The sequence below is a fragment of the Capricornis sumatraensis genome, chromosome 4 (assembly GCF_032405125.1).
Source record: "Capricornis sumatraensis isolate serow.1 chromosome 4, serow.2, whole genome shotgun sequence".
Classification (NCBI taxonomy): Eukaryota; Metazoa; Chordata; class Mammalia; order Artiodactyla; family Bovidae; genus Capricornis; species Capricornis sumatraensis.
In genome coordinates this window covers 146571184-146596130 of record NC_091072.1, presented here as the reverse complement: position 1 = coordinate 146596130, position 24947 = coordinate 146571184, and the positions used below count along the sequence as shown (strand labels likewise).

Genomic DNA, 24947 nt, shown 5'->3' with positions numbered 1-24947 from the left:
ACTCTGCACTTTCACTGCTAGGACTCGAGTTCAATCCCTGGTCAAGCAACTAAGATCCCACAAGCATTGTTCAGTGGCCAAAAGGAAAAGAAAACTTGATTATTTGAGCATATTTATGAAATCCACAAATAGAACAAGTGTTTTGATAACTCTTTGGTGCTGTCTTATACATGAAAGGTAGTCGGAGATTTTTAAAAATGTACTGCGGTATTGAATTTGTGAAGTATTCTGATAATTTAAGATGAGCTCTGTTTATATGTCAGCACTAATGTACAAAATCTATGATATGCAGTGGCCTTAATATTAAGCCATGTTGCTAGTTCATAGACCAGAGTTTGTGGTCAGCTAAAGTCTAATTTGCTCCAGACTTCTCAGTAGCCAAGAGAAGACACTCATTCTCTAGAAAAGAGCATTTCTCCATCTGAGGGCCTGTGTGGTCCCTGGGAAGGGGCGTCCTGTGCTTGCACCTTGATACTATTTGTGGACATTTGGGAACAGGAGTTAACTAAGAGCAGAGCTGGTTTGTGAGTGAGGAACTCATATTTTCCTGTGTCCACTCTCCCTCTCATGGTGATTTCACGTCTGTCTGTTGTGAGAGGAGAACATTAAACTCGTTGGTATGTTGTTACCGTTCTTGGGCATCTCCCTGCTGATTGTGTAGCCTGGAGGCAGGTCTTCCCAGAGCTCCTGTGTGAGCACAGGTCTCCTGTGATGCAGGGTTTCCACATGCACTGAGGCCTCAGAGACCACAAGAACTGGATCTGAGAGGACAGCCGGGATCCATCCTCACTGTAACTGATGTGAAACAGCCTGAACCTCCTTGCCCACACCTGGGTCCCAGGGGTGCTTTGTTATCACCACTTAATTGACTCACTTCCACAACACGGTCTGGTCCCCTTTGTCTCAGTTCTCATCATTCTTCTCTTTACTATTTCAGGCTCTTCTCTATTCGTCTTTGGAGAGGAAGCTGATCCTGGGGAAGGAGAAGAGAGCCCATGGCTGCTCCAGGGGGACAAAGGGGACCCTGGGTATGATGACATTGATGTGCCCCAGGAACATCCACAGTGATTTTCCCATGATGTCGTATTAAATATGAGATGAATTCTCAGATATTCTAATTGCCTGTATTTTAATGCAGTAATGCTGACCTACTGTAATTGTGTTATATGGAAATTGTTCAAAATGAAATATTCTGAATAAAGTAACTTTTTGCTGTGTTGCTAATTTACAAGTTACACATCAAATGCTTTTAAAGGTTGGTCTGGTTCTCAAACACCATTTTGCTCAAAGGAAAACAAGATGTACTGCCTTCTTTTCTCACCTCCTTCAAAGGCTAATGAGGCCATGACTTTGCCTGGGATCACAGATGCTCCAGGTCACTCTTACTTAGAAAAAGCATCTAAACTTTGTCTACATTCACACCCTCAAACCTAGCAAGATGAATTTGTCGACCAAAAAATACAGTCAGAATCTGATAGAGTTATTTCATTTGGTGGGGATGTTTAGGACTCCAGGCCCTGGAGACAGCATCTCAGCAGCTCTGAGAAAACTGCTCCAAGGAGGCAGGAGGGGAAGTCAGCCTATATACAAGTTTGCAACAAAGGCAGCAGGCAGACTGAACATCAAAGTCAGGTATCAAGTTAAGGAAGTTAGCACTCTGCTTCTGGGAAGATGCAAGCCTCTGGACTCACTGGATTCATTCCTTCCGCATGCAGCTCAGCTATCTGGGGCCAACCCTGGTTCCCTGTTTACCTTACGGAGCGGCAGACGGCTGCTGATTGCATCCCACAGCTCCTCAGCAATCACCATGCAGGGAGTGGCAGCATCCCCTCGATCACAGTTTTGGGAGCCCTCATTCACATTTGAAGGCCAGAAATCGCTAATGGCTGTGACATTTCTTGTTTATTGATATGGCAGGAGATATTTTCATTTCAGAAAGTCATGGAAAAAAAGCCCAATCCTGTATGTTCTTCTCTGAGATGTCACATCACCTGTTTTTAACCTATTATTGGGCACCAGATTTGGATGTGAGTTTCAAAGTGGGACATTGGCTGGTAAGAGAGAATGGATACAGCTTTTCTTATCCTGCCTAAATTTTCATGGACCAGTTAAAAATCTAACTCGAGGTAACTGCGTCTCCCTTTTTCATTACCCATTCCCTAGGTTACTTTATCTGTTTATTTCTCAAGCAGATACAGGTTCCTTTTTGCTCTTCTCCCATGTCTAGTTGGTTATCAAATCCTTATGAATCCATTCTTTCCATCCCTTTGTGCTATTTCTTCAGGATGTTGCTATTTCTTGTCTCTCCAGTAATCTATCCCTCTGAGTGAATTATATCAGCTCATATCTCTTTCTAAGTTGATGGAAGGCAAATTGGTGCTCACCACACCCTGCATCCAGGTGGGACAAGAGGGCAAGAAAGTGGAGACTTAGGCAGAGGGGATGCAGAAGAAGGGATGTAGATGGGAAGGTCAGGAACACTTGGGTATTTGTTTCAAATATGTGGACGGAGGTGTCTGATATGATTGAAAACTTAAAGGAAGAATTTCAGACTAGTGGACTTCTCTGAAAACATATTGTTTCAAGATTGCTTTAAACTGGTTACTATTGACAATGTTAATGTGATCCTGCTGTGATTTTTCAGGGTAGGGACAGCTCTCATGTAGGAGTGGCCAAGTAAATACTATTTTTACACAACACGTCTCCCCCCACCCCCATTCCATTGTGGACACATGGAGAAGCTGCTGAACTAATATAAGAACTGAGAGTGCTGGCCTGGCTGTGAGCTGAGTCCACCCAGTTACTGCTTGATGGCCTGCATGGTGTCCAGGGCTCCAACCTACTCTCACACTTGCAGTCTTTGTAGTTCTAGGCTGTGCCTGGAGGTGGGAAGATGCCCAGGACTTCTCCCAGGGCAGCTCACATAGCTATTCACCATGGGGAAGTAATGAAATAAATGACATATGATGAAAGAAATAAAGTATACCCACCAAGAAGCTCAGTGAACTCCAAAAAACACAGATAAACAATCAAGTTCAGGAAAATAATATGTGAACAAAATGAGATTAAAATATTTCTTATCATTATTATTATTGTTTTTGGTTGCACTGGGTCTTTGTTGCTGCATGTGGGCTTTCTCTAGTTGCGACAAGCAGGCACTACTCTTCTTTGTGGGCAGCAGCTTCTCTATGTGGGGGCTTCTCTTGTTGCAGAGCACAGGCTTTAGGCACTCAGGCTTCAATGGTTGCAGCATGCAGGCTTCTGTTTGCGGTGTGCAGGTCCTAGAGCATGGGCTCAGTAGTTGTTGTGCACTGGCTGAGTTGCTCCACAAAGGAAATTAATTGTTTTACAGAGATAGAAATGATAAGAAAGGAAGCAACAAGGAATTTGCTGATGGTTTAGTGGTTAGTATTCTATCATTTTACTGCTGTGCCTGGATTGATCCTAGTCTGGGAACGGAGATTCCTCAGTCTCTACAATGAGGCAAAAAGAGGAGAAGGAACCAAACAAATTCTTTTGCTTAAGATTACAATGAATGAAACGCAACAAAATGAAAAATGCTACAGACAGCATCAGCAACAGCAGAAGAATCTGTGATGTAGCAGACAATTAAAATTACGCAGCCAGAAGACAAAGAAGAAAAAATGAATGAAAAAATGTAAAAGAACCTGTGTGAACTATGGGATACCATTCAGAGAAACAACCTGCATATTATTGGAATCCCAGAAGGAGAAGAGAGGGAGGAAGAGACAGAGATTGTGCTTAAAGCAATAATACCAGATAAGTCCCGAATTGGACCAGGTTTAGACATCCAAGTTCATGTAGCTAATAGGTCACCCCTGGAGTTCATTCAAAACTATTCTCTCCAAGACACATTTCCTGTAATCAAGACAAAGAGAGAATCTTAGAAGCATCAAGAGGAAAGTAAATGTTCACAGAAAAGAAATTCCCTTAAGAATATCATTGGGTTTATGAGAATAGACCTGGCAGGCCAGGAGAGATTAGGATGATATATTCAAAGTGATGAAAGCAAAAACTTCCAACCAAGAATATTTTTCTCAGGAAAGTTGTCTTTCAGAAATGAAGATGATACAAAGACTTTCTCAAACAAACAACAGTTGAGGAATTTCACCAACGCAGGTTTGTCTTACAAGATTACTGAAGGGAGTTCTTCAAGGTAAATGAAGGATACTAATTATCATATGAAAGAAGATATAACAGATTTGTGGATATAAGTATGTAATCCAATTCAGAATACTCTAATATACAAAATGTACAGTGAAAGTCGCTCAGTGGTGTCCAACTCTGCGACCCCCTGGAGTGTCTATGCAATTCTCCAGGGCAGAATACTGGAGTGCGTAGACTTTCCCTTCTCTAGGGGATCTTCCCAAGCCAGGGATCGAACCCAGGTCTCCCACACTGCAGGCAGATTCTTTACCAGCTGAGCCACAAGGGAAGCCCAAGAAGGCTGGAATGGGTAGCATATCCCTTCTTCAGGGGATCTTTCCCGACCCAGGAAATGAACCAGGGTCTCCTGCATTGCAGGTGGTTTCTTTACCAACTGAGCAATCAGGGAAGCCCACAAAATACACAATGGACTTGTAAATGTAAATGTGTAATACCGGGGTCCAGCCCCGGTGGATCCAGGGAATTCGAAGGGGGGACGGAGTCGGTGTCCTAAGAAAGAACTTATTTAATTGCAGCTATAAAGAGAGATTAGAAAAGGATAGTGTAGTAGGAAAATTAGTGGAGAAAAGGGGCTGAATAACTTGGTTTACGTGGAAAACCAATAAAATTCCAAGACAAGGAGTTTGCACCATCTACGTAGGCCACAGGCATCCGCTTGAATAGTGGAGGGTGCCTTGCCTTGGGCTCCCTCCCACGTGGTTCTTAGAAGCAAGGGCAAGTAAGTAGACATGGCGACCCTCCACTCTCCAGATGGGAATTCAACCAGAAAAGAAGAGAAGGAGAAAAGACCACACAGGGGAAACCAGTCTTTCCAGGAACTGATCCGTTTCTTTATTTTTCAGGTCCGCTTATATACTTTTTGTTATACATAGGGATGAATACAGAGTCACACGGGGTCAGCAGACCTGACCCTTATCAAAATCAGGTGCTTTAGGCAGATGTATATAAAGGTCTTAAGGGATTTACATCATCTTCTGGCCAAGAGAACTAACATTTTATGGCCCTTTCTTTCTGAATATGGTCAGTCAACCAGAAAACTTATTCTTCCAGGGGTGAATTTTCTTAAACCAGGCGCCAGATAAAGTTGCATTCCTATAGGGTGAAGGTGCAGTGGGTTACAATTAAGAAAGGAATTTAGTTAGCCTAAAGTTTAACATGATTAATATCAAAGGTTAATACCTATTTCTCCATTATGCTAGTTATATTCATTTATGTGTATAAGAGCAGGGAATATGGAGACTTGGCAGCAAATATTGGCCCAACAAATGAAAACCCTTCACCACTAATACTATACTAATAATTTTCTAACTTCTCAAAAGAGTCTGTAGTTAGAAAGTTTAAAACATCTCATGTCTCTCACGGTTGGGAGGCTGTGAACAATCACATGTGGCTGGACGAACCTGTCAGGCAAGCTACAGAACTTTCAGAGGAGTTTGTAAGTTGAAACACTCTTGGAGCTGTAAGTTAACTCCTTCTCCGAGAGAGGTGGTGGGGGACAGCACCCCCACCCCCCGCCCCGTAGAGTCAGAGGTGTAGGTGAGAGCATGAAGCAGTAAAGTAGGCAGACTCTGGTTTTGGGGGTAGATGCTTGGGAATAGGGGGTCTCCTGAGGCTTGATCCCGCCTTTGCATATGCTGAGCCTCCTTCCTCATGACCTTTGCCATGGGCGGAGTTCCTCACGCTGGCTCCGGCAGTGTAATACAACTCAGAATACTCTAAATGTGCTAACCAGCTAACTGTAGTCTAAAGGAAGTATTAAAATAACCATAAAGAAAAGTTTTTTGTTAGTGGATATACAACATAAAGAGAGGCAAATTCTGACATCAAAAACAGAAAGTGTAAGGGGATTAAAAGGTATAGCTTTTTTATGTGATTGAAATTAATTTATCAGACTGTTGTGTCTGTAAGATGTTATACGTGAGCCTCACAGCAACAAAAATGTAAAAACCTATAGTAGAGTCACAAAAAGTAAAAAGAAAGAAGTCAGAGCACACCATTATCCAAAGTTGTTAGCTCCCAGTTGTAACTGTTATGCAGAACAGTTGTGTTGTCCTGGTCTCTACAGCATCCTTCAGGATCAGCCCCAGAGGACTCTCCTTTCACAAAGTGAAAGAAGAATTAGTCTGCTTTTTTTTTTTTAAACAAAAGAACTCTTTCTGCAGCTAATCTCCTTCCTTATGTCATACAGAGAGTGCAGCTGTACTTTTTAATTGCAAACTTTCTTCCTGTGATATCGCTGTGAGGTTTTAATTGAAAAACTGCCAAATGATAAATCATGTGAATACCTTGTCTCCTCCGTCCTCCGTTGGGTCTGATTAAGACTTAATAAGAGGCCACAGGTTAGTATGTTGTGGTTTGTCTTGTGTATCCTTAGAGATAGAGATTTGCAGCATTTGTCGTGACATGTCTGTTGGTGATAAGCTCCCTCTGTTTGAAAATAAAAACTTGCCCTGTTAATTGCTGAAAACATTTGCCTTTAAAACAAAAATGTCAGGTAGCTAAGTGACCTCCTCAAAAACAGTTCTCTATATTTAAGATAATTTCTCTTGAATGTCTAGTGGGGTCTAATTCAATCATTCAATAATATTATCTCAGCATCTGTTAAGTTATAGAGAGTGGAAATACAGAACTTATACTCAGGTACAGGCCTCACTCCAATCCTGGGCCTTGGCAGGGCCTCAGCAGATACTTGCAGCTTGCAGGAGCCTTGGGTAGCATGCCCAGATGGGGAAGGAGTCAATGATAAGGAAAAGAGAATCTGTTCACAGACTTTTAGATGTTAAAGGAGGAACACATCTTGCTATATTTCCAGTGTTCTTAGGCTGATATGCAGGCTGGACTCAGCTCCATCAAAGCTCCACGTGCAATAGAGCATCAGGTCATAGAGTTCAAGTCTGAGCAACCACCCAGCCTTTGAATTCTGAGTGCCATCCCAGTAGCACTAATCTTGAGTTTAAGTGGCTTAAGAATGACCACCTGCAGGTACTCAATAGCTCTGGAGTTGGTAATTACATCAATTCTGAGCAGAGGTGAATTAATCATGAAGGTAATGAAGCCTCACCTTCACAGACTCTCCTTGCACCAACTCCTCCCATGTTCCAAGGCAGGCCCTAGGGCTGTGCTCACAAGGATATAGGTTTTGAATGTGCCATGTTCTTGAGTTGAGGAAAAGAAAATTAGCAAAATTATTTCTTACTCAAATGTGAAGAATTCTTTCTGTGGAAAATTCTTCAAAGATGGGAATACCAGACCACCTTACCTGCCTCCTGAGAAATCTGTATGCAGGTCAAGAAGCAACAGTTAAAACCACACATGGAACAAAGGACTGGTTCCAAATTGGGAAAGGAGTACGTCAAGGCTGTTTATTGTCATCCTGCTTATTTAATTTATATGCAGAATACGTCATGTGAAATGCTGGGTTGGATGAACCACAAGCTGGAATCAAGATTGCTGGGAGAAATATCAATAACCTTAGATATCAATAACCTCTGCCACCACCCTTGTGGCAGAAAGTGAAGAGGAACTAAAGAGCCTCTTGATGAAAGTGAAAGAGGAGAGTGAAAAAGCAGGCTTTAAACTCAACATTCAAAAAATGAAGATCACCACATCTGGTCACATGACTACATGGCAAATAGATGGAGAAACTATGGAAACAGTGAGAGGCTTTATTTTTTTGGGCTCCAAAATCACTGTAGATGGTGACTTCAGCCATGAAATTAAAAGAAGCTTGCTTCTTGGAAGAAAAGTTATGACCAACTTAGACAGCATATTAAAAAGCAGAGACATTACTTTGCCAACAAAGGTTCATCTAGTCAAAGCTATGTTTTTTCCAGTAGTCATATATGGATGTGAGAGCAGGACCATAAAGAAAGTTTAGCACTGAAAAATTGATGCTTTTCAACTGTGGTGTTGGAGAAGAATCTTGAGAGTCACTTGGACTGAAAGCAGATCCAACCAGTCAATCCTGAAGGAAATCAGTCCTGAATATTCTTTGGAAGGACTGATGCTGAAGCTGAAACTCCAATACCTTGGCCACCTGATGCAAAGAACTGGCTCATTGGAAAAGACCCTGATGCTGGGAAAGATTGAAGGCAGGAGGAGAAGGGGATGACAGAGGATGAGCTGTTTGGATTGCATCACTGAGTCAATGGCCATGAGTTCAGCAAGCTCCAGGAGTTGGTGATACAGGGATACCTGGCGTGCTGCAGTCCACGGGGTCACAAAAAGTCGGATACTACTGATCGACTAAACTGAACTGAAAGGGGAAGAAGTTAATTACATACATGGAGCAGTAAATGCACAATCAGATTTCTTCAGGAAATCAAGGAGAAACAGGGGACTTAGAAAGCACATGCTACCCTCTCATTAGTACAGGATTGGTGGAAGGTGAAAATAAGATCAGAGATGATGGACTGACCAACTCAGAGGAAATGAGAGCTGTTTAAGGATGAGGGTCAAAATGCTGAGACAAATTTGGGAACCTGAGCCTGACTGTCAGCACAGAGTGATATAAAGGGAGCAGGAGATGCACCAGGGGAGGTGCTCTTAAACAGGACTGAGAAACAACCAAGCCCAACAGAGGAAGCAAGGTGCGATCAGAGGGAGCAGCTTGGGATGAAGACACAGAAGGAGAGGAGATCCAGGAAAGTACCTGCTTCATGTGACAGATTCTGTCTTCTTTTCAAGTCTTCTTTCTCCTTTGTATCCATCAGAAGAGACTCTACTCTGCTGCTGGAAAAAGTGACCCCCAAATCTCACACATACACACACACACACACACACAAATGCACACATACACACACACTCATATACAGACACACACACACTCATATACAGACACACACACACTCATCACAACCTACAGTTGTTAGTGGTCAGTGAGACTCTTCCATGTGCACCCTCTGGAACATACAGCTTCTAGGGCAGAAAAGAAAGAGACTAGAGAATCACACCTGGGCTTTTCATGCCTCTACTCAGAGGTGACAGAGGTGACACCACCCACGTTTCATTGCCTAGAATGAGTCACTGAGGACTGGAAATACAGCTGTTTGATGAGCATCACTGTCTATCGACATCCTTCAGTGGAACTCCTGAGAGCAGTGCTGTCAGTTTTTTCTCACCTTGGAGAAGCTTCTGAGGTACAGCTTTGTGCAGAGATTGAATGTGATCCTACCCTCCCTGAGTGGGACTTGAAGGCATTTCCTATTTTTATCCTTTGGCTTGTGTGTCTCTGACTCCTTACTCCACCTCAGTCTGTGCCAAGTGGGATTAGTCAGATTTGTATCTCCCCTGCCCCCACCTCCCTTCTCCTCTCAGTATCACTAACTGCAGGGTGATTTTCAGCATTTGCCCATGAATTCACTTCTTTAGTTAGCCAATATTTGTTAAGCTCTTTCTATGTGCCTTTACTTGACCTTAAGGAGGCACTGAAGAATAAGACACAATACTTGCTCTCCAGAAGCCTGCACTTTGGACACCATATAGTATATACAGGAAAGTTTATATAGATTAAATAGATGTAGCGGTAAGTTTGAGCTGGAGGAATTAGAAAGAATTCTCAGAGGTGAAAACTCTATGCATTTAAAAACAAGAGAAGATTTATCAATTTTCTTTTTTGTAGTAGGCTTAAAAATGTGTCCTCTAGAATTCAAATATACATAAATGTAATATTCTCTATTATTATAACTGATTTCATCTTGTGCACTAGCAAGGTGTGTTTGTGTGGATTGAAAGTTCCATAACATTAACACAGACTCTTCCATTTAAAATTTATCCCTCAACTTAGCTTGGGTTCACTGTAATAATTGTCTTGTCATTTCTAGTTCAAGCTCCATGCTGAGACTGGTTTTCCTCTATTTAAAGAGGTATCTTCTTTTCTCTCCTCCCACAGATGGTGTCTGGGGTGGGAGGGCTTCTTTGTTTCCAACAGCAGCGGGGAAGGGTCCTTGGTTTGCTTGCTCTCCACTTAGAATCTGATTGTCTTTGAATTAGTAGCTTTGATTGTTTCTGGTCTCTGGGTATCTGATGCTGCACTATGGAGGAATGAATAAGGCCAATCCAGAGCCATACTTTTTGTTTGATATTGCTGGTTATATACCGTAAAGGGCTGAACAGAGATGATGGGCTGGACATCACCAGCTCATGACTTTGCTCCCTCTTTTATGCCCTTGTGATGAAGCGGTCTTTGGTAAAGGAGGCTTTACGAACCCTGGTCCATCCATCCATGCAAGGAACATGGATGGTGACGCAGATCTCCAATGCTTTGGTGTAACAACTCAATGAATTATTTCCTTTTAAACTGTGTACCACTATTTTAATTTTAATATATTTTGTGTTTTAGTCACTCTGTCTGATTAGTCCTGAGGAAATACTCCTCAAGCAAGCAGGTTTAATTATTAACTTTCCTGGCAAAGAGATTACTGAACCTCTGAAACCTCTATTTTCTCGTGGTGATTTGGGAATAATAATGCTACAGATAGTACTGCTTTACCATAAGACCAGGTAAACAGTCTAAGTTAAAGAAAAGGATTCTTCCTGCTCTTTGCTTCTGCACTTCTAATTCAATATGGAAGCTGTTAAAATAAAATTTTTAGAAAAAAAAATTCTTCCTGTTACAGTTATGTGTGGTTTGAATTGAAAATGTGCTAAATGATACATACATAAACATCCTGACCAGTTGGCTATATATCTGATTAAGACAAGAACAGGAGGCTTCATGGCCTTCACCTGTCAGGGTGCTGTGGTTTATCTTCTTTATCTTCAGATATACAAAGACACTTGCAGCTTTTTTATACGTGTTTAGAACTGGCTCTCTCAGCACTGCTCTTGGAGTGGGGCTAGCCTTGTTTCTGGTATTGCAATTTACTGCATTCATTGCAGCAAAGTGTTGAAGTGAACCAAACGTAGCTTATACCATTTAATCATATTGAAATATCATTACAAAAATTGACGCAACTTGCATTGTGCTCTTAAGTCCTCACAACAAGTTAAATTATTTCTCAAAAGATTTCTTTTGATTGAAATGATTTGTGTAAAATACCTGGCTGACACTCATTCATTCAGATATACAAGAGACATCATTTAGGATTTTTTATTAGCAGGCTTTGGGGATAAGGAGGTGAATTAGACACAAAACTTTTACCAAGTCCATTTATAAAGTGAAATTAGCAAGTAAACGACTTAATTCATGAGGTTCACAGTTGGTAGGGTCAAAGTTCATGAGCAGTAGAATGAGGGACAGAGAGAAGGAATGATGTGTGGGAGACTCACAACTCTGGCACCAGTCGCCATCATAGCACGTCAAAACTCTGGGAGAGTTCTGACAGCTCCAGTCAAGGCTCCAGATAACAGAATTTAATTCCTGTTCTAGAGTTCTGTGAGTCCTGGGATGGGATGGAGAGAGGGGCCCTAATATTGCTTCTCTATCACTACTATGTACCACTAATAACTAAAGGTTATATCTCTTACTAATGCCAGCTCATTTAATTCTAACCAAAACTCTGTCACCTAGACACAAACATAACTCTCCTCTTACAGACTAAGCCAGTACACTGAGAGTGTCAGGACCCTGTACAAGGTCACACATGTGGTGCGTGGCTGAGCTCTGAGTCATGACAGGGCAGACTGGCTCCTAAGTCTGTTCTCCTGACCCCTGCACTGCACTCTGTCAAGTTTATTGTGGACAAAGTTGGTTGGTGTCCTCCCTAAAGCTTTCCTCCTTCAAATCTTGGATGAGATTGGACACAGATTTTCTTATGTGTCAGAGAAGACATACCTTCATCAGAGGGTGAGTTGGTTCATGTTGACTCTGCACTCCCAGCTCTGGGATAGTGGGTGCTGGGGACCCTATACTAGCCTTGAGTTAGCCCCTCCTTTCCAGCCCACCCCTCCCTATAATAGAGTCTGGAGCCCCTAACAGTGTCTTATCTGTGAGATCGCAATTCCAAGGTAGGACCGTATGTACCTCCCTGTGTCATCCTGTGGGAGGGATGAGTGGACCCCAGGAAGCATGTCCTGTGCTCTAAGTGTCTGCCTCATGGATTCTGGTGATGCTGTGGAGTCCATAACTGGGTAAGGAATGATGACTCTGGGTCCCAGGGGGAGTAGACCATCGACTCTTAAGTGACTGAGCAGATCCTGGTCCTACTCCAGCGCCTGAGTTTATATTCTGGTTCTGACATTTATAATCAGTGATTATCACCACTGTGTCAAGCATACAGAAGGAGATGGAGTTCATGTACAGATGGGGGCTTGGAAGTGAGAGGAACACAGAACAAGTAAGAAACTGTTGTAAAATAAAACATTAGCACATTTAAATAGAGAGAGAGAAAAGAATGTGTTCAATTAACTTTTCTCCCTTTTCATTTACCTGAGTCTCAAATAGGAAGGACGGGCATGACAGGACAGAGAAGCTATGTCTGCTGACCAGGACGAGGCGTCCATCTGGTCAGGGATGTGACAGGGCTGTGGACTGGCCCTCAGTTGCCCTCAGTGTTGCCTTCACTGAGACCTTAAGGTGTATGCGTGTGTGGGGTTCATGGAGCCATCCATCTCTGAGTTCTGGTGGGGACTCTGAAGTGTGTGTGTCACAGATGTGTCTTTCCCCCATCTCTGCTGAAATGATGAGAGTCAGACGGGTGAGGGGGCCTCAGTGTGGGCTTGTGTGGACCACAGGGGTGCACCATGGGCATCTTTAGCCTGAGAGGGCATGAGGCATGGGGGGTAGCATCTTAGTGACCTTGAGTTTTGTCACTATCTTATATCCCCTTACTGTCTTTCTCAGTCTCTACTCACCCCAGGACTACTTTCTGGTCACCATCTGGGAGCTTCTTCTGATCAGTGGAAACAGAACAAGGCAGCAATGGCCACACTGAACTTCAGCCCCTTCTGCTTTGATCTGTTCCCTCATCCACCTGGGCTTCCATTCTTGTCGCCGCTTTTCCTGTTAAATATAGAATGAAGGAGGTGGGATCACTGATAGTTTCAGGCAGCATGAACCCCTTCTCTTTTCTGCTTCACAGGCCTGTTCTTTGACCCCTTGCCTGCAGCTACCATGTAGCAGAATACTTTCTATTTATCCTTCCGTCTGGGGAAGTTCCCTTAAATTATATTTTGCATCTTTTTTAGTAATGGCTTATAATATAATGAATCTTATCAAACCAAACTGTCAATATGCAAAGGGGGAAACCATGAAGTTTAGGAAACCTAAGTCTTTCTAAACTACATGGTTTATTCTAGAGATGCCCAAATCCTATTTGGCAGGCTCAAGTTGAATGATGACTCCTACTTTCTCTTTGTTTCCTATAACAGCAATCTCTTTCTCTCATGAAGCATTATTTGGTGACTAGCTGAAAGGGATATTTCACATAAACTGAAATGCAAGAAAGGGGAAGGGAGTTAGTGTGTCTGAAAATCCCTTATAGGGCTTTCCAGGTGGCTCAGCAGTAAAGAACCTGCCTGCCAATGCAGGAGACACAGGAGACGCGGGTTCAATCCCTGAGTCAGAAAGATCCCCCAGAGAAGAAAATGGCAACCCACTCCAGTATTCTTGCCTGGGAAATCCTGTGGACAGGGGAGCCTGGTAGGGCTACAGTCTGTGGGGTTGCAAAGAGTCAGACACAACTGAGAATGCATGCACGTGCCCCAGTATCGAGGCTCCAGATCCTTCTGAGAAGGGGGGAAAAGACCAGCAAACTCATCCCCTCAACATGATGGATCCCACGTCACTCACACCGTGGTCACTTATGAATTCCTCTGCTCCTGGTCTTCACTTTCTGCTGGCCTGATAAATATTCTTGTATTTCAAGCCTTCTTGTAGTTCTCTTTTTTGTCCCTGAGCTCAGTCCCAAGGAAGATCAATGCTTGATTCCACCAGAGAAATTCTCCACCGGCTAAGAGATCCCCTCCTCTGACCCTGACAAATCTCACAGTCTATGGTATCGGTCAGGGTGATCAGATGAGAAACTGTTACTCATGGTTTTTCATGCAGCTTTTCTACACCAGCCTCAGTCATGGAGCCCGGCTCTCAGGACCACGGAAGCAGGAGGTCAAAGGACCGTGTTGCTCATATAAGGAGATGTTGAAGATTCAGAAGCTCATTGGTGTCTGAGCTGCAGAAAGTTTGCAGATGCAGCCTCCGATAGTGCCTGAAATGGTGAGAGGTGTCGCTATTGGCTCTCAGGAGGGAGGGTGTAAGGGGTGGTCTATATAGACCCCGGTCGACACCCTGATGCTCCTCACAGGCTGATCCTGCAGCTGGGACTGTGACCTTGAGGACGTGGGCTCAGGATGGCTCTGGGCAGACACCTCTCCCTGCAGGGACTCTGTGTCCTCCTCCTCGGCACCGTGGTGGGTGGTCAAGGTAAGAGCTGCCCCTCTGTCCTGGGTCCACACCAGGCAGTGTATGCCTTGGTGAAGGGAAAGGTGTCTGGAGTTCTGGAGCCGAGCCTCAGTGTTTTTGACCAAAAAAGAACCACACTGACTGTGAATACTGGTCCGTCTCCTGTGCGGGCTACACTGGTCATAGCGGCAGATTTTACAGAGCAGTGAGGCTTGGTCTGGACCGAGCTGGGTCAGCCTGAGTCCCCTCCACTGTCTCCCTTGTTCTCGGAGAGTTTCTAGGGTCCCAGTGGCTCCCCGTGTGTGGAAGGTCCAGTGACTGACCGCATCTGGGACTCTGGACTGTCCCCACACGCTCCACGTGCCTGGTGTGTGAGCACTGCCCCTGGGTCCCCGTGTTTCCTGTGTCTGTGCTCCTGTAGGCTCTGTGCTTGTGTGTGTGTGTGTGTGTGTGTGTGTGTGTGTGTGTGTGTGTGTGTGTGAGGGTGCATGTGAGGGTGTCTGTGGATGTATGAGGATGTATGAGGGTGTGGAGTCTGCCTGTGTGAGAGGAATGGGACTGCTGAGCAGGGACTGAGTGTGATGGTCTGTGAGGCACTCAGGGTCCCCACAGGGCTGGGTGTCATGTCTGCTGCATGTAACCAGATCAGAGATTATTGTGTACCTGCCTGCCTGCCTCTCTCTGGGTCCTCTCTCCCATCCTCCAGCCTCCCATATTTCTTATCCTGCTTTAAAATATAAATTTTATTTCTTCAGGCATTTGGTAGCTTTCAATATTTCTGCTATTATGAGAAAAGTTGGTCTGAGCCTTTCTGTATTTAAATGTAAGGACCATTCATGATTATTTCTCTAATGTTTTCTGGGTGGAACTTTTGTTTCATGGCCTGTGAATATCTTTAAGGCTTTTGGTACATAGAGATAAAGTGCCTTTTGAAATGTTTGCACTGAGTTTCATTTCCACTATATTGTGTGAGAATATTAGTTTCCACTTACCCTCACCAACATTTGCTTTTTACCAAGCTTTAAAATCTTACCCAGTTTCATAAGCAAAAACTAGCATATATTCACTAATTTATTGCTTCATTTCCTCCTTCATTGCTTGCTCATGACATTGTGCTTTTTAAACTGTGATATTTGTCATTTTGGCATGATTTATATTGGAGCTCTCTATACAATGACTGTGACTACTATGCCAGTTCAGTTCAGTCACTCAGTTGTGTCCACCTCTTTGTGGACACAAAGCATGCCCTGACTGCAGCACACCAGGCTTCCCTGTCCATCACCAACTCCTGGAACTTGCTCAAACTCATGCCCATCGAGTCGGTGATGCCATCCAACCATCTCATCCTCTGGCATCCCCTTCGTCTCCTGCCTTCAATCTTTCCCAGTATCAGGGTCTTTTCAAATGAGTCAGTTCTTCCCATTAGGTGGCCAAAGTATTGGAGCTTCAGCATCAGTCCTTCCAATGAATATTCAGGACAGATTTCCTTTAGGATGGACTGATTTGATCTCCTTGCCATCCAAGGGACTCTCAAGAGTCTTCTCCAACACCACAGTCCAAATTCATCAATTCTCCAGTGTTCAGCTTTCTTTATGGTCCAATTCTCACATCCATACATGATTACTGGGAAAACCATAGCCTTGACTAGATGGACCTTTGTTGGCAAAGTAATGTCTCTGCTTTTTAATATGCTGTCTAGGTTGTTCATAGCTTTACTTTCAAGGAGCAAGTGTCTTTTAATTTCATCGCTGCAGTCACCATCTGCAGTGATTTTCGAGCCCCCCAAAGTAAAGTCAGCCACTGTTCCCATTGTTTTCCTATCTATTTGCCATGAAGTGATGGGACCAGATGCCATCTCTTAGTTTTTTGAATGCTGAGCTTTAAGCCAACTTTTTCACTCTCCTCTTTCATTTTCATCAAGAGGCTCTTTAGTTCTTCTTCACTTTCTGCCATAAAGGTGGTGTCATCAGCATTTCTGAAGTTATTGATACTTCTCCTGGCAATCTTGATTCCAGCTTGTGCTCCATTAAGCCTGGCATTTCTCATGATGTACTCTGCATATAAGTTAAATAAGGGTGGCAATAAACAGCCTTGACATACTTCTTTCCCAGTTTGGAACCAGTCCTTTGTTCCATGTTCAGTTCTAACAGTTGTTTCCTGACCTGCATACAAATTTCTCAGGAAGCAGGTAAGGTAGTCTGGTGTCCCTCTCTCTTTAAGAATTTCCCACAGTTTGTTGTGATCCACACAGTCAAAAGCTTTGGTGTAGTCAATGAAGCAGATGTTTTTCTGGAACTCTATTGCTCTTTTGATGATCCAGTGAATTTTGGCAATTTGATCTCTGTTTCCTCTACCTTTTCTAAATCCAGCTTGAAGTTCTGGAAGTTCACGATTCATGTACTGTTGAAGCCTGGCTTGGATAATTTTGAGCATTACTCTGCTAGTGTGTGAGATGAGTGCAACTCTTTGGTAGTTTGAATGCTCTTTGGCATTGCCTTTCTTTGGGATTAGAATTAAAACTGAACTTTTCCAGTCCTGTGGCCACTACTGGGTTTTCCAAATTTGCTGGCATATTGAGTGCAGCACTTTCACAGCATCATCTTTTAGGACTTGAAATAGCTCAGCTGGAATTCCATCACCTCCACTAGCTGTTACGTATATGAATTTGAGTGCACAACAGTCCTACAAGGCAAGGTACATTTATCTCTAAAAAACAGATCAGGAAACTGAGGCAAAGCAAAGTTAAATCATTTGCCTAAATAAGACAGATAAGATTTGAGTAAGTAGCACAGGTAAAATTAGAACCTGAGCATTGGCCTTTCCAGGTGGTGTTAGTGGTAAAGAAGCCACCTGCCAATTCAGGAGATGTAAAAGTCATGGGTTCAATCCCTGGGTCAGGACGATCACATGGAGAAGGGCATGGCAACCCACTCCAATATTCTGGCCTGGAGAATCCCATGGACAGAGGAGCCTGGGCGGCTACAGTCCATGTGGTTGCAAAGAGTCAGACACAACTGAGCAGGCATCTTGGGTACCTTGTTTCTCCTAATGGCATCCATAATTCCTCTAGGTTTTATTTTTTCTTTTGCATTATTTTTCTCCTCTGATTGGATAATTTCAACGATCTTTTTTTTAGCTCATTGAGTCTTCTGCTTGGTCAAGTCTGCATTTTTTAACTTTCTGTTTCATATTGGCATATAGCCAGTTAACAATGTTGTGATAGCTTCAGGTGAACAGCAAAGAAACTCAGCCATACATATATATGTGTGTATCCATGCTCCCACACACTCCCCTCCCATCCAGGCTGCCATATATCATTCAGTAGAGTTCCCTGTGCTGTTCAGTAGGCCCTTGTTGATTATCCATTTTAAATATAGCAGTGAGTAGGAGTCGGTCCCAAATTCCTTGCATATTGCTTCCCTTCATTCTTTTCCCTTGGCAACCATAAGTTAATTTCTCTAATCTGTGAGTTTCTTTCTGTTTTGTAAATAAGTCCATTAAAATTTTTGTTTTTGGATTCATATATAAGGGATATCATATGATATTTCTCCTTCTCTATCTGATAGTCAAATCTGTTTTTGATGCTCTGTATTGAATTCTTCAGTTCACTCGTTGTATTATTCAGCTCCAGAATTTCTGGTTAGGTTTTTTTTTTTTTTTTTTTAATGTTTTCTATCTGTTTGAAACTCAATGAATTTACAAGCTCCCTTCAGATTTGGGCCTATTTCCTCCTCCTATTTTATCAGGTCTTTAATGCTTTTAGATAATTTTTAGTAAATTAATTCTACTTTTTCAGCAGAAGAGATAGCCTCAATAAGCAAGCCCACATTACCGAGAAAATCTCCTAGAACTCTTCACAGTAATGAAATCACCTATGTGTTTGTGTCATAAACTAGAGAAAAGCTCCATGTAGGCAAAGACATTGTCTTATTATTTTCTGTATTTATAGTACTTAAAATAGACCTGCCTCTCCATAGATAATTTTATCATTAATAAAATTTTAATCATTTAGTATTAATAAAAATAGCTTCTGTGTGCTTTCAGGATCCTCTTCAAATCCTTTACTCTTACATCAGTGTCAGAATTCTAAAAAATCTGAGTAATAGGATGTCTCCCTACTTCTACTGTTTCCTTTACCTCCCCCCAGGGATCTATATTTCCTTCCTAGAATGGACCTCCCTGGGTCTGTGGACTAAACTGTGTCCCTCCATAATTAATATGTTGAATCCTAGCCCCTAGTGTGACTGCACTGGAGACAGGGTCTTTAGGAAGTAATTGAGGTTAAATAGGCTTCCCTGGTGGCTCAGTGGTAAAGAATCCTCTTGCCAATGCAGGAGAGGCAAGTTTGATCCCTGGGTCAGGAAGATCCCCTGGAGAAGGAAATGGCAACCTACTCTAGTATTCTTGCTTGGGAAATCCCAAGGATGGGGGATCCTGGCAGACTACAGTCTATGACGTCTCGAGAGTTGGACACAATTTAGCGACTAAACCACTAACACCAAGGATAAATATGGTCATAAGGATGTGGCCCTAATCCAATAGGAGACTTTATAAAAAGAGGATGAGACAGATTCCCCTCCCCCTCTCCCTGTCCATCTGTCCCGAGGAAAGGCCAGGGGCGCACACAGTGAGGGAGCCATGGCTACAAGCCGAGAGCAGAGGGCTCAGAATGAACACGGCCTTGCCAGCACGTTGGTCTCGGACTTACCAGCCTCCACAACTGGGATAAGATAAGTAATTTCTGTTTTTAACCAGCCTCTCTAGCTTTTGGGTGGCTGCCTGCCTGGTCTGACTGTCCACCAGGGTCTTCTCCAGTGCAGCATCCCCCCAGGTGTTCTCTCTGAGATGCACCACTTTGGTTTCCAGAGTGAGAGCACAGGGGGCGGGGCAGAGACCTGAGCAGCGTTAAGGGTGCCCCAAGGACGACGTCTTGTTAGATTATAAAAAGATTCTCATTTCCTGACCTGAATTTAAAGCTAGTGCAGCTGATCAAGGTCTCAGGGAACTCACTTCTCAGTTCCTGACAGGCAGGCAGGAGCCTGGGACACTGGGTGAGACCTGATGTGATAGAGAGAGGTGGTTTGGGTGTCAGTTCCAGGTGGGACCAGGCAGCAGACCTGGTCACACAGGAAGAAGTCTCGTCTGCATGAAGCAGTGAAGGCTCACGTATACACCTCCAGCTTGTTCAGCCGCTGTCTTCTGACTCTGGAGGGAAGCCCTGCATCAGCTATGTGTTGTTGTGCAACCAATTAGTGCTTAACTTGGCAACTTAAGTCAGCAAACACCAGGTATCTCACACTTTCTCTGGGTCAAGAATTTTAATAATTTTTCTCCTGTAATTGAGATCTAATCTTACTGCATTGTGGTCAGAAAAGATGCTTGGAATGATTTCAATTTTTTTGAATTTACCAAGGCTAGATTTATGGCCTGGGATGTGATCTATCCTGGAGAAGATTCCGTGTACGCTTGAGAAAAAGGTGAAATTCATTGTTTTGGGGTGAAATGTCCTATAGATAGGTCTAACTGGTCTGTTGTATTGTTTAAAGTTTGTGTTTCCTTGTTAATTTTCTATCCATAGGTGTGAGTGGGGTATTAAATTCTCTCACTGTTATTGTGTTATTGTTAATTTCCCCTTTCATATTTGTTAGCATTTGTCTTACATATTGTGGTCTCCTATGTTGGATGCATATATATTTATTATTGTTATATCTTCTTGTTGGATTGATCCTTTGATCATTATGTAGTGGCCTTCTTTGTCTCTTTTCACAGCCTTTGTTTTAAAGTCTATTTTATCTGCTCTGAGTATTGCTACTCCTGCTTTCTTTTGGTCTCTATTTGCATGGAAAATCTTTTTCCAGCCCTTCACTTTCAGTCTGTATGTGTCCCCCTGCTTTGAGATGGGTCTCTTGAAGACAACATATATAGGGGTCTTGTTTTTGTATCCATTCAATCAGTTTTTGTCTTTTGGTTGGTGCATTCAACCCATTTACGTTTAAGGTAATTATTGATAAGTATGATCCCATTGCCATTTACTTTATTGGTTTGGGTTCGGGTTTATACACCCTTTTTGTGTTTCTTGTCTAGAGAAGATCCTTTAGCATTTGTTGGAGAGCTGGTTTGGTGGTGCTGCATTCTCTCAGCTTTTGCTTGTCTGTAAAGCTTTTGATTTCTCCTTCGTATTTGAATGAGATCCTTGCTTTGTACAGTAATCTGGGCTGTAGATTATTTTCTTTCATCACTTTAAGCATGTCTTGCCATTCCCTCCTGGCCTGAAGAGTTTCTGTTGAAAGATCAGCTGTTATCCTTATGGGAATCCCCTTGTGTTATTTGTTGTTTTTCCCTTGCTGCTTTTAATATTTGTTCTTTGTGTTTGATCTTTGTTAATTGGATTAATATGTGTCTTGGGGTGTTTCGCCTTGGGTTTATCCTGTTTGGGACTCTCTGGGTTTCTTGGACTTGGGTGATTATTTCCTTCCCCATTTTAGGGAAGTTTTCAACTATTATCTCCTCAAGTATTTTCTCATGGTCTCTCTTTTTGTCTTCTCCTTCTGGGAATCCTATGATTCGAATGTTGAGGTGTTTAACACTGTCCTGGAGGTCTCTGAGATTGTCCTCATTTCTTTTAATTCGTTTTTCTTTTTCCTCTCTGATTCATTTATTTCTACCATTCTATCTTCTAATTCACTAATCCTATCTTCTGCCTCTGTTATTCTACTATTTGTTGCCTCCAGAGTGTTTTTGGTCTCTTTTACTGCATTATTCATTATATATTGACTCTTTTTTTTCTTCTAGGTCCTTGTCAAACCTTTCTTGCATCTTCTCAATCCTTGTCTCCAAGCTATTTATCTGTGATTCCATTTTGATTTCAAGATTTTGGATCATTTTCACTGTCATCATTTGGAATTCTTTATCAGGTAGATTCCCTGTCTCTTCCTGTTTTGTTTGGTTTGGTGGGCATTTATCCTGTTCCTTTACCTGCTGGGCAGTCCTCTGTCTCTTCATCTTGTTTATATTGCTGAGTTTGGGGTGTCCTTTCTGTATTCTGGCAGTTTGTGGAGTTCTCTTTATTGTGGAGTTTCCTCACTGTGGGTGGGGTTGTACAGGTGGCTTGTCAAGGTTTCTTGGTTAGGGAAGCTTGTGTCAGTGTTCTGATGGGTGGAGCTGAATTTCTTCTCTCTGGAGTTCAAGGAAGTGTCCAGTAATGAGTTATGAGATGTCAGTGGTTTTGGAGTAACTTTGGGCAGCCTGTATATTGAAGCTCAGGGTTGTATTCCTGTGTTGCTGGAGAATTAGCATGATATGTCTTGCTCTGGAACTTGTTGGCCCTTCAGTGGTGCTTGGTTTCAGTGTAGGTATGGATGCATTTGATGAGCTCCTATTGATTAATGTTCCCTGGAGTCAGGGGTTCTCTGGTGTTCTCAGGGTTTGGACTTAAGCCTCCTGCTTCTGGTTTTCAGTCTTATCTTTACAGTAGTCTCAAGACTTCTCCTTCTATACAGCACCACTGATAAAACATGTAGGTTAAAGATGAAAAGGTTCTCCACAGTGAGGGACACCCAGAGAGGTTCACAGAGTTTCATGGAGAAGAGGGAGGAGGGAGTTAGAGGTGACCCAAATGAGATGAGGTGGAATCAATAGAGGAGAGAGCAAGCTAGCCAGTAGTCACTTCCTTATGTGCACTCCACAACTGGACTGCTCAGAGATGTTCACGGAGTTATACAGAGAAGAGAAGAGGGAGGAAGGAGACAGAGCTGGCCAGGAGGATAAAAGGGGGGAATCAAAAGGAGAGAGACAGATCTAGCCGGTAATCAGTTCCCTAAGTGTTTTCCACTGTCTGGAACACATAGAAATTCACAGAATTGGGTAGAGAAGAGAGGGGGTAGGGAGGAGACACAGGCGACCTGGTGGAGAAAAAGGAGAGTCCAAAGGGGGAGAGAGCAGTCAAGCCAGTAATCTCCCTCCCAAGTAAAAATGGAAACTGAAGATTGGATTCTTAAAAGTACAAAATCGATAACAAATACCAAAAAGCAAAGATTAAAAATCTAGAGTAGAGTTTGGAATTTCAAAAATACAATATTAAAGAAAAGAAAAAAAAAGAAACAGAAAAAAAGTCACAAAAATTATAAAATATATATATATACATATGAAGTTTGCTTTTAAAAAATAAGGTCTTCTTTTTGCTTTTCAAAGTAATAGTAGGTTATAAAAGTGAAAATTAAAGGAGTAATAGAGGACTTAAAATTTTTTTTAATTAAAAAAAAAAGAATGACCATAAAAATAGTAAAAATATATCTAGGATTTTTCTCTGGTGTTGTTGTGGGTATTGTGGGGTCAGTTCATTTTTGGATAGTTCCTTGGTCTGGCTTATATTTCTCAAGCTCTATAGGTCCCTTCCTATGTAGTCGGTACTACAACAGGGTTTTAGTCTATTGCACCTGTCACTTCCAAGGCAATTCCCTCTGTTTTAGCTTCTCTTGTTTGCTGATCTCTTCAGTGTCTGATTTCTGCCCTGACACAAGGGGGCGGTGGTGGACACGTTTTTTAGGCTCACTTGTTCAGTTGCACTGTGGGGAGGGAGGGACGCTGCAAACAAATAACACTGGTGTGTGCTCGCAGTGCCTCAGCCACACTGGGCCTGCCCCTGCTCATGGCGCTTGTACCCTCCCTGCCCACACTATTCAGGCTCTAGGTTGCTCCACCAGGAACAGTCCGAGGCTGGCCCTGGGCTGCATGCACCTCCCAGGTCTAAGCCTCTCAGGTTCAGGCACTCAGGTAGTCCTCAGAGGTGCAGACTCGGTTGGGCCTGCGTTTTGTGCCCTACCCAGGTTCGAGCAGCTTAGGTGATGAGGTGTTTGGTGAGCGCAGTTGCTGTGACTTATTGCCTCCCCCGTCCCTGCCGCTTGGTTTTCTGGGTGTACAACCGGTGCACCTTCTCAGGCGGATGTTGATTGTCCAGAACCCCTAGAAGTCTTAGTTAGTGAAGAAGCCTGCTTGCAGTTTGGTAGATAATGTCTCTCTGGGGCTGCGATTGTCCCCTTCCGGCTCTGGCTGTCTGTCACCGAAGGGGGATGGTCTGCAGCCGGCTAGTTCTGTTCAGGCCTTTGTTCTGTGCATGGGCCTGGTGGTGTCTTTAGGCTTTTCGCGCTGGTAGCTATCCCACAGTCTGGTTCGCTAGCCCAAGTTAGTTCGCTCAGATTGCCCTAGGGGCATTCAGGCCCGATCCTTACTCTAAGTGATGCAGCCAGCGCCTCCCTGCCCAGCCCCTGCTTGCTAGTGGTGGGTGCAGGCGTCTGCCCTGCTTCTCCACTGGGGGAGTTACCGTTGGGCTCGTAATCTGTGGGGTTTAATTATTTATTTATTTTTCCTCCCTGTTACGTCACCCTCTGTGCTTCCAAGGCTCACCACAGACTCGGCAGTGAGAGTGTTTCCCGGTGTTTGGAAACTTCTCTCTTTTTAAGACTCCCTTCCTGGGACGGAGCTCCGTCCCTCCCTCTTTTGTTTCGTCTTTTATACTTTTTCCTACCTCCTTTCGAAGACAATGGGCTGCTTTTCTGGGTGCCTGATGTCCTCTGTCGGCATTCAGAAGTTGTTTTGTGGAATTTACTCAGCATTTAAATGTTCTTTTGACGAATTTGTGGGGGAAAAAGTGGTCTCCCAGTCCTATTCCTCCACCATATTAGGAACGCCCCTTGTGGGTCAAGAATTGACATGGCTTACCTGGATCCTCGGATTCATGATGTCTCACAAGGATGCAATTATCTGAAGGTTCAACCAGGGGAGAATATCGCCCATGTACTTACCTGGTTGTTAGCAGCATTGAGACTTTGGTGTATTGTTGAACTGAAATCTAATCTCATAAGTGACATCTCATCACTTTTGCCAGATTCCATTTGTTACATGCATGTTACTAAGTACATTTGAGTGTCGGGATTACACAAGGATGTGGATACCAGGCAACAGAAAGCACTGGAACACTTTAGAGCCTGTTACCCCAGCCCTCTGTTCCTGAGCTGGATGAGACGCTCCCTATGGACAGGGAAGGAGTGGAAAGATTCCTCTCTGGATCCTTGGCCATGAGCTGTAACTGAGACAGGGAAGCTGGGCCCTAGTAGCCTTGGGCACATCTACAGGGAGGGCAGCATCCAGAGTCTCTGGAGGCCTGTCCTCGGTGGTGTCCCTGGAGCTGGTTCTACAGGCTCATGAGAAACACCTGGTGCCTCCCTTCCAACTCTGGGTTCAGTAATGGCACATTGGGACCCTAGAGTTGGCCATGGGGGGAATATATATACCACAGAAGTCAACAAATGCTGTACACAGGGAATTTTTTTCAGAGATCAGAGTGCTCATTTTTTATTACTTGCCAGTACACTACTGCATGGTGTACTAAAATCTGTCCTGCATCTGTGTCTGTGTCTCTCTT

General features: G+C 43.3%; 2 pseudogenes; both read left to right on the top strand.

Moving 5' to 3' along the window:
• LOC138077648 (antigen WC1.1-like) overlaps positions 1–1079 on the top strand; it is a 58683-nt pseudogene extending 57604 nt beyond the window's left edge.
• Positions 1080–14475: 13396 nt separating this feature from the next.
• The window catches only part of LOC138077649 (antigen WC1.1-like), a 53919-nt pseudogene continuing 43447 nt past the window's right edge, over positions 14476–24947 (top strand).